We start from the raw sequence: 10,292 nt of genomic DNA, 5'->3' as shown, positions 1-10,292 counted from the left end.
CTTCTGAAGTACGTTTAAGTTTTTGGTTTGATTGAGTAGTCGGTGAAGCTAAGAGAATTGAGAGAGGCGGCGCTCACAGTTCGTCCCCCTGGCTGCGAGAGTGGTTGGAATGTCGTCGTTCCCCCCCCCCCCGTTTTCAACGTGGCGCGCGCCCGAAGGCAAATGAGGAATCTCTACAGCAAGGAAAACCGTGCTGAGGAAGCCGGCAGCCCCCACACAGTGCAGAAGCGGCAGACACGGGACCCGACCCCACAACGGCAGCACGAGGGAGGAAAGCAGCAGGCAGCTTGGCCCGGAAGGAAGAAATGCGCAAGCAGTCTCTTTGTTGAGGGAAGGAGTGCAATGAGAGGAAGAAGAACAATCCCAGGTGTTGGCCTCAGGCATTTTTGTTTAAGAGTGCAGGAAGCTATTGATATTTATATCCGCAAAAGCCAGTAACAGGCTTGAGTTGGTAAGTTTACAGGGATGCTTTCCTCTTTTGTTTTTTGTCCACCAGGACGTGCATGTCCTCTCATTTCTACTTTTAATACCTGAGTGGAAATGACATTTTTCTTAGGTTTGGAGTGAAGCTGTCGGCACTGGACTTGAGAAACTGGTCAACTCCATAACAGGGTAAGCCATTAGGTCTGATGTGGTTGTGTTTGTCGTGAATTGTGTTTTTTAAGTGTTACAAGTTGAGTAATGCATGGATTGGTAATGTAAAAAAAAGTTAAATTATTGTCTCAGCAACTGCAATACACAAGTAAAAAACGCAACTTTGGCATGTTAGAAGTGGCATGACTGCACAAAAAACAACAACCCCACTCCATGTGAAAATGTAAACGTAAGACAGCTGATTGAAGGGATCTTAGATTGTTTCATTTGTTAAAGTGGGGATTTCAATTCGTATGCTTTAAATGCAATTGAATACTTTTGTTTGCATATATTTTTAATAAATTTTTTATTTTTATAATGTGATTGCTTAATCCCAAGCGTGTGGTCTCAATTTGTCATTGTGTCGAGCATCAAAGCATTTCATCACAGGTCATTGTGTTGGCGAGGCATGTGATGTCTAGGAAGTTTGTCTTTTAAGGACATGACAATAATTTTGACCTGTAACACGTGCACAGGTTTTGCTCTCTCGAGGAGAGAACATGCTTATAAATATGTATTAAGATGCATGTTTTAAGCAAATATGTTTTCTTTCGAGAGATCAACGTGGGCGCAAGGAGACAGTCAAGCTGAAAAGCAGCCAGCCGTTGAACCAGTCTCAACAAGTACCCACGCTCAATATTTATATGAAGACATGTTTGGCCAATTTTAATCAGTTCCGAGACGTCTGCAAGCGTGGGTTCTGTTCCCCGCTGAATCTTGGAACGCGCAAGCGCGGTTGGTATTTTATTGTGGCATAGCGCCGTTTTTTAACGACCTTGTACTCTCCACAGTGAAACAAGCCAAACTGCTGCCCGCCATTCCACATGGCCTTGTGAGAGCCTCGGTACAGTACTGATAGTTGTTTTAGTTTTTAAATCCTTTATATTAAGTTTGCTTGCGCGCTTACGACCGTGCAAATCTTTCGGGCGTTTTTTAACCCACTTCCCGTGATCCAATCGAGCTGACATTTTGCACAGACTCGTGCGTGACAATTTCTTTTCGTGAAATTTTTTTTCAAAAATTTTACACTTTTTAGGTAAAAAAAAATATATATTTAATTACCAATTGCTTAATGGTGGCCGGCAATCATCTGACCCATAGGTGGCAGCCATCTCAAGCCAGAGGACGAGAGGACTCTAGCCGCCCGTTTCAAAGACCAATGTGGGCTGGGTTGTCACCCATTGAACACGCATATAAAGGATTTATAGTGAAAAACTTTGTTTTTACGGGTTAATTTTTTTCCCCTACGGTTCTGTTCCAATTACGTGTGCGTACGTAACCAGGAAGTGGGAAAGGGTTAATTAGTTTGTAATTCGGAGGCAATCCGAACGCCTGGCAGAAACCCCCACACGTGCAAGGTGGGAAGATGTCCCACCCAGTCCAGATGGAAACCCATAGAGATTCCCTTGCTATACTGCCAGGGTATGGTGACAACACAGGAAAGCTGTTTTGCAATATTGTGTTTCACCAGCCCCTCGCATCAGTGCTAGATTACAACGGCGTGTGCCATTGCCTGGCATGAAGTAAAATCATTTAAGATAAATTGCAAGCCAGGCAAGATGTCTTCTGAAACATTGAGTGGTGCACAAACTTGCTGACAAGGTGCAAAAATGTAATTTCCCCAGTGAAAGCTTTTCCAAAGTTCTTCGGTGAATTGCAAAAACAAATAGGTGATACATTTTTAAGTGAGACTTGTTGGAAGTACTTGGTGCATTTCGAAAATCGGATGTGATAACAGCACTCGGTACATCACTGAATCGGCCATATTCTATGAACCTGCTTTTAAGAAATACAGGACCCTTCTAAAAATCCACATCGCAATACAATTCGCTTTAAAATCCGCAAGATGGACAGATGAAGGGCCATTGTCTTTGTGCTTGCACACATCTGCCAACAGAGGGTCACAGAATATATCTTATTTTATTGCAATATAATTTAATGAACACGTGTTCCAATGAATTTCTCGTCGTGGATCGCTTCCGAGTTCGCTACCTGTGACATTGGTTGCGTTGGGAGCGGTAGTGTAGCCGGGTTAACGCTCTGCACTGCAAACACGGCGACCTGAGTTCGATTCCCGCTCACGGCCAACACCAATGATGATTATCTGAACCGGTCATGGGCCTCCCCGTGGTCGATTCGGCCTCAAATGAGTACCTGGTGCAGTGTGTGTGTTAACATCGCCACTGTTGGCCACTCAACTCTTCGTGTGCCATGCCAGCCTTCATAGGTGCTCGCTAACAGCACTTGTCCAAGTCTGTTCAGGCTATACGGGGTGACCTTTGTTACCGTGGTTGTGTTATCACCATGTACGTCCATGTGGTGGCAGCCGAACAGCCCTTTTCGATGGCCCTGGAGGACAAGCAATGCTCCACCCTCAAGGGGGGGGTGTAAACAAGTCCCTTCCTCGGTTAACAGGTTTTACGCACTCAACTCAAAAGGAAGACGTTGAAAACAAAAGGAATCTCGTAATACTTCATTGGGACTGATACGCAAGCACAAATTACTGTACATCATTCACGCTGCCTTCGAAGTAAAATGTGTAATGGGCAATGGTTGGCATTTGCTAGGGGAAGGGCCCAGAACAACCCTTCATTGCACGTGTTATCAAGAAGGGCCATTGAAATATTTTCGATTCCCCCCCTCTTTAAGGCAAAAACGATTTACCAATGTGTTATCGTAAAACTGAGCTCGCTTGCAATGGTGTGTTTGGTTTTTGTGCCACTACTGAAAAGGCTCACTTTAACGGCATTCTAAGTGACGTCGCAATCCGTCTCCCACGCATGAGGCTGTACAAACGTATGGGTTGTGGTTTATAAGTGCCAAAAATCTAAAATTCAGTGCTTTGTGATTCTTCTGGTTCAAACCACGGACGATTTGTGGAAATTGTCAACTTTCCAGCCCATCTTGGACCTAAGAACTCGCATCACTCATGATCACGTAGGCCAAAGATTCTTAACCTGGGCTGCTGCGCACGCACCCCCTGGGGGCTTGAGTTGCCCTTTGTGGGAGTGTGAGACATGCCCAGATTTTTAAAAAAGGTAAAGCCTCGAAAACAAATTAAGTACGTAAGTACAACTGCTTTGTTTAAACAAACCCTACCTGTTGATTAACATTATTTTTTTTCCTTTACCAGTGGCAAAATATAGTAATAGGTTTTTACCCTTTCAACTGGTACAAAAAACTGACACCTTTATACAAGGCATCATGTTTGCAATAACCACAACACAAGCAGTCAAAATGCAAAAAAAAAGAAACAACTCTGATAATGATAATTATCATTATAATGATAATTATCATTAAAATGATAATTATCAGAGTTGCCTTGTATAAAGGTGTCAGTTTTTTGTACCAGTTGAAAGGGTAAAAACCTACTACTATATTTTGCCACTGGTAAAGGAGATGTCTCATCGTGTAAATGCTTACCCCGAGCTCTCAATACTCTGATAGTGCACTGTTTTTGAGTTGTACGCCTTTTGGCGTCATCTGGTCCAACACCAATGGAGACTAGGCTCTAAGAAAAGCTGTCTCGGGTGTGGACCAATCAACTTCAAGGACGGTGCATATCATTAGCAGAGTTTCTTTTTGTTTGCATTTTGTCTGCTTGTGTTGTAGTTATTGCAAACATGATGCCTTGTATAAAGGTGTCCGTTTTTTGTACCAGTTGAAAGGGTAAAAACATATTACTACTATATTTTTTTACCTAGACTACAGCAAAAGTTACGAGCCACTGCATTGCACTAATACATAAGTAAAATTACCCAAATACTAACGGTGCCTCCATTCTGACGCTGGCTATTTTTCCCAAACCGATGGTGGACTCAGAATTTATTTTGTAAGGAGCAGGTTTTTTTTTTTTTACACAGGATGAACGTTGCTGAAGTCCCACGAGGTAGAAATCGTGAACTAGAAGAGCTTGAGTGAATCGATCCCTAATCGTTAGGTTTTTTTGTAATCAAAAGGGTGCTTTGTCACAGCGCAACCCAACTTCATATTCTACTTTCATGGTGGATTATATCATTTTATATAGATTTTACTTAAAATACACTCCCTTGAGTGCTTAAGCACAATAAACTACAAACAACCAGGTGATGGGCTGGCGTACCCCCCCACCCCCCCAGTTCTGCAGTCCCTCTATTAATGTGGCCACATTTGCTGTGCCCCCCTTTGGCGGCAGCTGTGTTTGCCCACGGGAGGGGAGTTTAACAACCTTCGTGGGATCCACCAAGCCTTGCTTCCACAGTGCGCGTATCCCTCCACCAGCCACGCCGGTGCTTTCGGATGATCGCGCACAACCAAATATGTTGTGCATTTAACGCGCGGCTTCAATAATCGTCCCATAAGTATGCTAAATTCCTCTTGATATGCATATTATTTTGTCAAGGCGCCCTTTTCACCCCTTCCAACCCAGCTTATATATATGCTCCAAGCACGTGTGCTGTTTCATTCAGACGCTGTCGCCTCGACAGACCTGGTTTTCACCTGAGGACGGCTGCTTGCGTTGTGGCCGAAACGTCGTGAGAATTGTTTTATTATGTTTTATTTGTATTATTTTATTACTTCCCTTCTACGTGACTTTACCGAAAGAACCAAGAAGATGAATCCCTGCAGTCACGAAAGCTTTAAATCGAAATTTAAAATCGTCGTCCCACTTCGTTAAATAAAGAACAAATTCAAACGGCAATGGCCTCTCGCGTCTCATTACAGAATTGGAGCTCTCTGCTTGAAGGGGGGGGGAGTTGTGTTTCGGCTGCTGGGACTGTATTTGTGTTGCGAAGACCATGCGGTTCACTTTGTTCGCGATGCGTGTGGGGTCAGTGAGCTAGACTTTGTTGAGTGTCGCTTCAGTGAAGCTGAATGAGCATTCCATTCTCTCGTGGCGCTGCCGTGTTCAACAACGCAACTCGAGCACATCCGTGGCATGGGAAAATTACACCGGAATGGACTATATTGGGGATTTGGTGTCGACCACTGTTAAAGTGTATTGCCTCTTCCAACGTCTCCCCAAAAACAACGTACATACCAATTTAAATATCCATGGACTCCCTCCTGCCCACCTCTCCATTCTAGCCCCTTCCACACGCCCTGCTCCATAGACCAATATTTCTATCGAAGGCCCCCCGGTCAGCCTTCACTCTATTTGAACTATGGCCCACTGAGCCATATATCTCTTTCAGACGCGACCTAACCACAAATGATAGCTCTACAAAGTGGCGTATTGTTTCGAAATGCATAGCAGCCAAATGCTCTAAACGCATGCTTCTAAATGTGGAGGGAAGACCAGGAGAAAAATCCCCTCGACCACAGTGATCAAGACACGCAAAACTCAAAATAAACATGCGATCAGGGTCGAGATCGAATCCACAACTTCCTGCATACCAGGTGAGGTCGTGAACATCTCGCCACACCATGACGTCTCGGTAGGAGGTTGCTTCTTCTTCTTTGCTGCACCATAGTCTGGAAACCCCTTTTCCCACCTTTACAAGCTGTTGACGACCTGTCCCTGTTCAAGTCCAGGCTTAAGAGCTTCCTTTATTTTCCTTTGCCCATGATCGACACTTTATATAAATACATATATATCCACTGTTTCTGTGGTATATTTTATTATGAAATAATAAAGTAATTGCTGATGAGTTGGACTCTTGTCAATGGGAAAAACGAGTTTTAGGATTCGCAAATGATGTTATTGAACGTTATTTTTTATATTCGACTTGAGCAAGAGGTAGCATGCACATTTGAGTATGGTAGATCAAATAAAGGCATGTATCTTTCAGAAATCCAGTTCGTGTGTCTATGCGCGAGCATTGTGCATCGTCATTTTATCCTGTGCCAGTGAAAACTCCACATTTCTATGACAGGGTCCAGTCTTTCTGTAAAATAACCATTTGTGGAAACTACACATTGTATGGGGTGGTGGGGGGGGGACCGGCACTACCCATAGGATAACCACTGGTGGCTTCGCATGTGGATAATCTCAAAGCAAGTGTTCAGCCTGTGCTTAATCGTGTATATTCAGCGGTAGTTAAGTCTCGCCTCAGTGGATGTTAGTTTGATGAGACACTGGCGCCCAAGCTCGTCTCGGCAAAGCCGCGCACAACCGGCTACCGTCGCCACGTGTGACGCCAAAGGTGGTGACTGCAGACCCGTCGTGCCACGTGGTGCCACGTGGTTACGCACGCAAACACGTGCAAAAACATTGGTTTGTGACTCTCGCACCCGGCTGGTTTTGGTTGTGCACGAGCAATTGCCGAGGTGAAGTCACGGGCCAAACGTCTAACCTTGAGTCGCATTATCTAACGGTCATCTGACCAGAAAAATCCGAGTTCAATATCTATTCGACATCGTCCAACATCCGGTCGGTGGTGCCAGGATGGGCGATGTGGCCTCATTGTGTGCACAGATCAAACGAGCGCTGGGAAAGAAAAGAAAAAGCGCGTGTCCGTTTCACGAAGTGTGTGTGTGTGTGTTGACACGGAATTGCGTGTACACACAGGTTTGTGGATGTGTTCAAATTGACAATAATTTACATTTTGAACTGACATTTACTCAGCCAATTATTTATTTCTCGCTGAATATTATCCGAGCCGCTGGTTGACGGGAGCAGGCATGTGCCTCGTAGCCACAGCTAAAATCGATGTATTTTAATTCTCGGCAGCACAAAAAAAGCTAACTAATTGGCATATTTGCCCAAGTGACAACGTGATTCAGATGCCTGAGAGTATAATTGAACATTGGCACACCTACACGATCTAACCAAAATAAACTAAACACAGTATGCATCTTTTCGATTTAAAGCTTGGTTCTTTCGGTAAAGTCACGTAGAAGGGAAATAGTAAAATAATAAAAATAAAACATAATAAAATATGATTTCCCTTCTACGTGACTTTACCGAAAGAACCAAGAAGACAGTATGAATCCGCACAAATTAAATACAGAAAAAAATGTCGAATCATGTTGGGCTTGCACGCATTAAGGTAACACCCTACCTATCCATCCCATATATGTAACACCCATGACTAACGAGTGATGAAATACAGTAACTCAATATACCTGTCGAGGCAGCGCAAACATAACCTTTGTGGCACACCTCTGATTAGCAACGGTTGGCTACGTGAAGAAAGGAGTTCAACATACAAACACACGCATCAAATTTCAAGATTCGTACACTAAAATGGTTCCGATGGTGAAGCGTCCATTTCAGCAACGTCATAAATAAGACGACCTCCATCGTAAAGTTACCACGGCCATGATCAGACGGCAACTTGCTGTGGGAGTGCACATTGAAACCTCCGCTGTATTTATTTTCTAAAGTCTGATTTATTGTACGTGAAAATACATTGGCAACCACGCAGTTCACACTCGGGTGTTTGCATATTTACAATGCTGCAGCTAACACAAATAAGTGAGAACGTCAATGTTAGGGAGTATTTGATATTGGGCAGGCTACAAGTATGCATTATATCATTATTGTCATTATGCAGGAGGCCATGGGTTCGATCCCGACACCTGTATATGTTTAAGTTTGTATGTTCTCCCCGTGGTCGCGTGGATTTTTCTCCGGGTCCTCCGGTTTTTTCCTCTATATTTAGAATTGGCTGCTATACATTCCACACGATACGTCACTTCGTTGAACTATCATTTGTGGCGAGGTAGCTTCTGAAAAAAAGAGCTATGAAGCTCAGTGGGCCTTACCTGGTAAGATATAAAAAAAAATAGTTTTTATTCAAAGTTCACACGAGGTAACGTGTAAATCTGTTGCGTGTCCTCTGAGCCATCGGTCACGCCACGGCTCCTGCCTGGTATGCAGGGCTTTGTTAGCGAGGGCTCATGGGCACATATACAGCCTGTTCTTCCGTAACGCGGTAGTTGCGTTCTTAAAGAACACCACGTTATGGGAAAAAGTCGCGTTATAATTAAATTATATATATATGGGACAAGTATGTGTGGTTAATGCAAACTTTTGATGCATTTTCAAGAGGTGTATCCATTTGGTTATTTTTTGTTGCCAGAAAGGCTAAACGCCTTTTTTTCTGTTTGGTTTTGTCCTGGGCTCGTTGTTCCTGGGGTTCGTCCGTGCTGTTAGTGCCATGCCCCAGATGCCCAGTCCCAGGGTGTGTCGCTCCTCTCTCGCTCCCCCGTGAGTTCCTGCCCCTGACCACCACAAAACCCTCCTTCGACTCTCACGTCGTTCATTTTTCATATTCGTAAAGTGTCTTTGAGATGCGATCTCTTGTCACAATGCTCTGTACATTGAAATTGTTTCGATTTAAAGCTTTCGTGACTGCAGGGATTCATCTTCTTGGTTCTTTCAGTAAAGTCACGTAGAATGGAAATAATAAAATAATAAAAATAAAACATAATAAAATAATTCTCACGACGTTTCGGCCACAACGCAAGCAGCCGTCCTCAGGTGGAGAACAGGGCTGTCGAGAAGGCCGAAACGTCGTGATAATTATTTTATTGGTTTATTTTTATTATTTTATTATTTCCATTCTACGTGACTTTACCGAAATAACCAAGAAAATTGAAATTGTTGTTGTTGTGGCGTATCTATGCGCTGCAGGGATTGTGTATTTTTCAGACTTTTTTTTGCAAGTATCACAACAATGAAACATTATAATAGGCTTAACCATTGCTGGCAATAAAACATATGTGAAACTGTTCAAACACCAAATCGATAGCAATTGCAAGGCATCAATTCTGCATTTACCACACGTACTTGTGGCAAAACATGTACAGAAACACGCTTTAATATGTCGTCGTTGAAACTGATTGACCTACACCGGATAGCAGCCTTCTTTATGGCCTTGCCTCGCCAGTGATAGACCAGAGAACACCAACAGGCAAACACAGTACAAAGGCAATGCTGGTATAAAATAAAGCATTTTTAATAGCTCGGGTTGAGCAGTTAAATCTAGTGGGACCTTCTCTGGGCACATTAACACCATCTTAACGCCCGTTTTATTGCCAGAGAGGCTAAACAAAGCCCACCCTTATTGTTTTCATTGCACAAGTTACAGAGGCAATGTTAAGCAGCATCAGCAGCCCAGGGATCTGTGTGCTATTTCCCGAAGAACGCCGCATTCGCTCCAAGAACACGAGCGCGTGTGTGGTGCGTGTGTGGTGCGTGCGACGCGAATGGGGCTCGTGCTCGATTGAGTGGCATCTGCCCCGGTTCAAACCTGTACGTTTCTTTTGCAAACATTGACGTATTCAGCAGGTGCCTGTAAAAGGTACGTTCAAGTGTCGCCTTTTGTGATTCTCATTCCGGTTTGGCTGGTTTCTGTGCCGTTAAAACCAAGTCGAGAAATTCCGAACTCATAAAATGAAAATGGCCATTTTTTTGACGCGACCCACGATGCACACACACTGCAATCGTCGGTGCCCTGCTACTCAGAAAATATCAGCGGCGACCTTACTCCGTGCCTCTCGCAGGGCTGCAAGTGACGAGGTTAATGCTGCTTATCCACGATAAACTAGCGTATCGACTTGTCCAAGTATTTGTGCTGCTGTTCTACACTTTTGAGAACGCAACACGGAACACGCAAACCGCCTCGTGCAGTGGCTATTATTTGCATGCGGGCTCGCTTGCGCACCTGGTGCGGTGTGTAAACATCGCCACTGGGGAGACAAAGGCGGTCGGGCGTGGTGCTGGCCACCCA

Source organism: Lampetra fluviatilis, chromosome 2 (genome assembly GCF_964198595.1).
Source record: "Lampetra fluviatilis chromosome 2, kcLamFluv1.1, whole genome shotgun sequence".
Lineage (NCBI taxonomy): Eukaryota > Metazoa > Chordata > Hyperoartia > Petromyzontiformes > Petromyzontidae > Lampetra > Lampetra fluviatilis.
The sequence above is the reverse complement of the archived record's forward strand: the minus strand, read 5'-3'. Positions refer to the sequence as shown.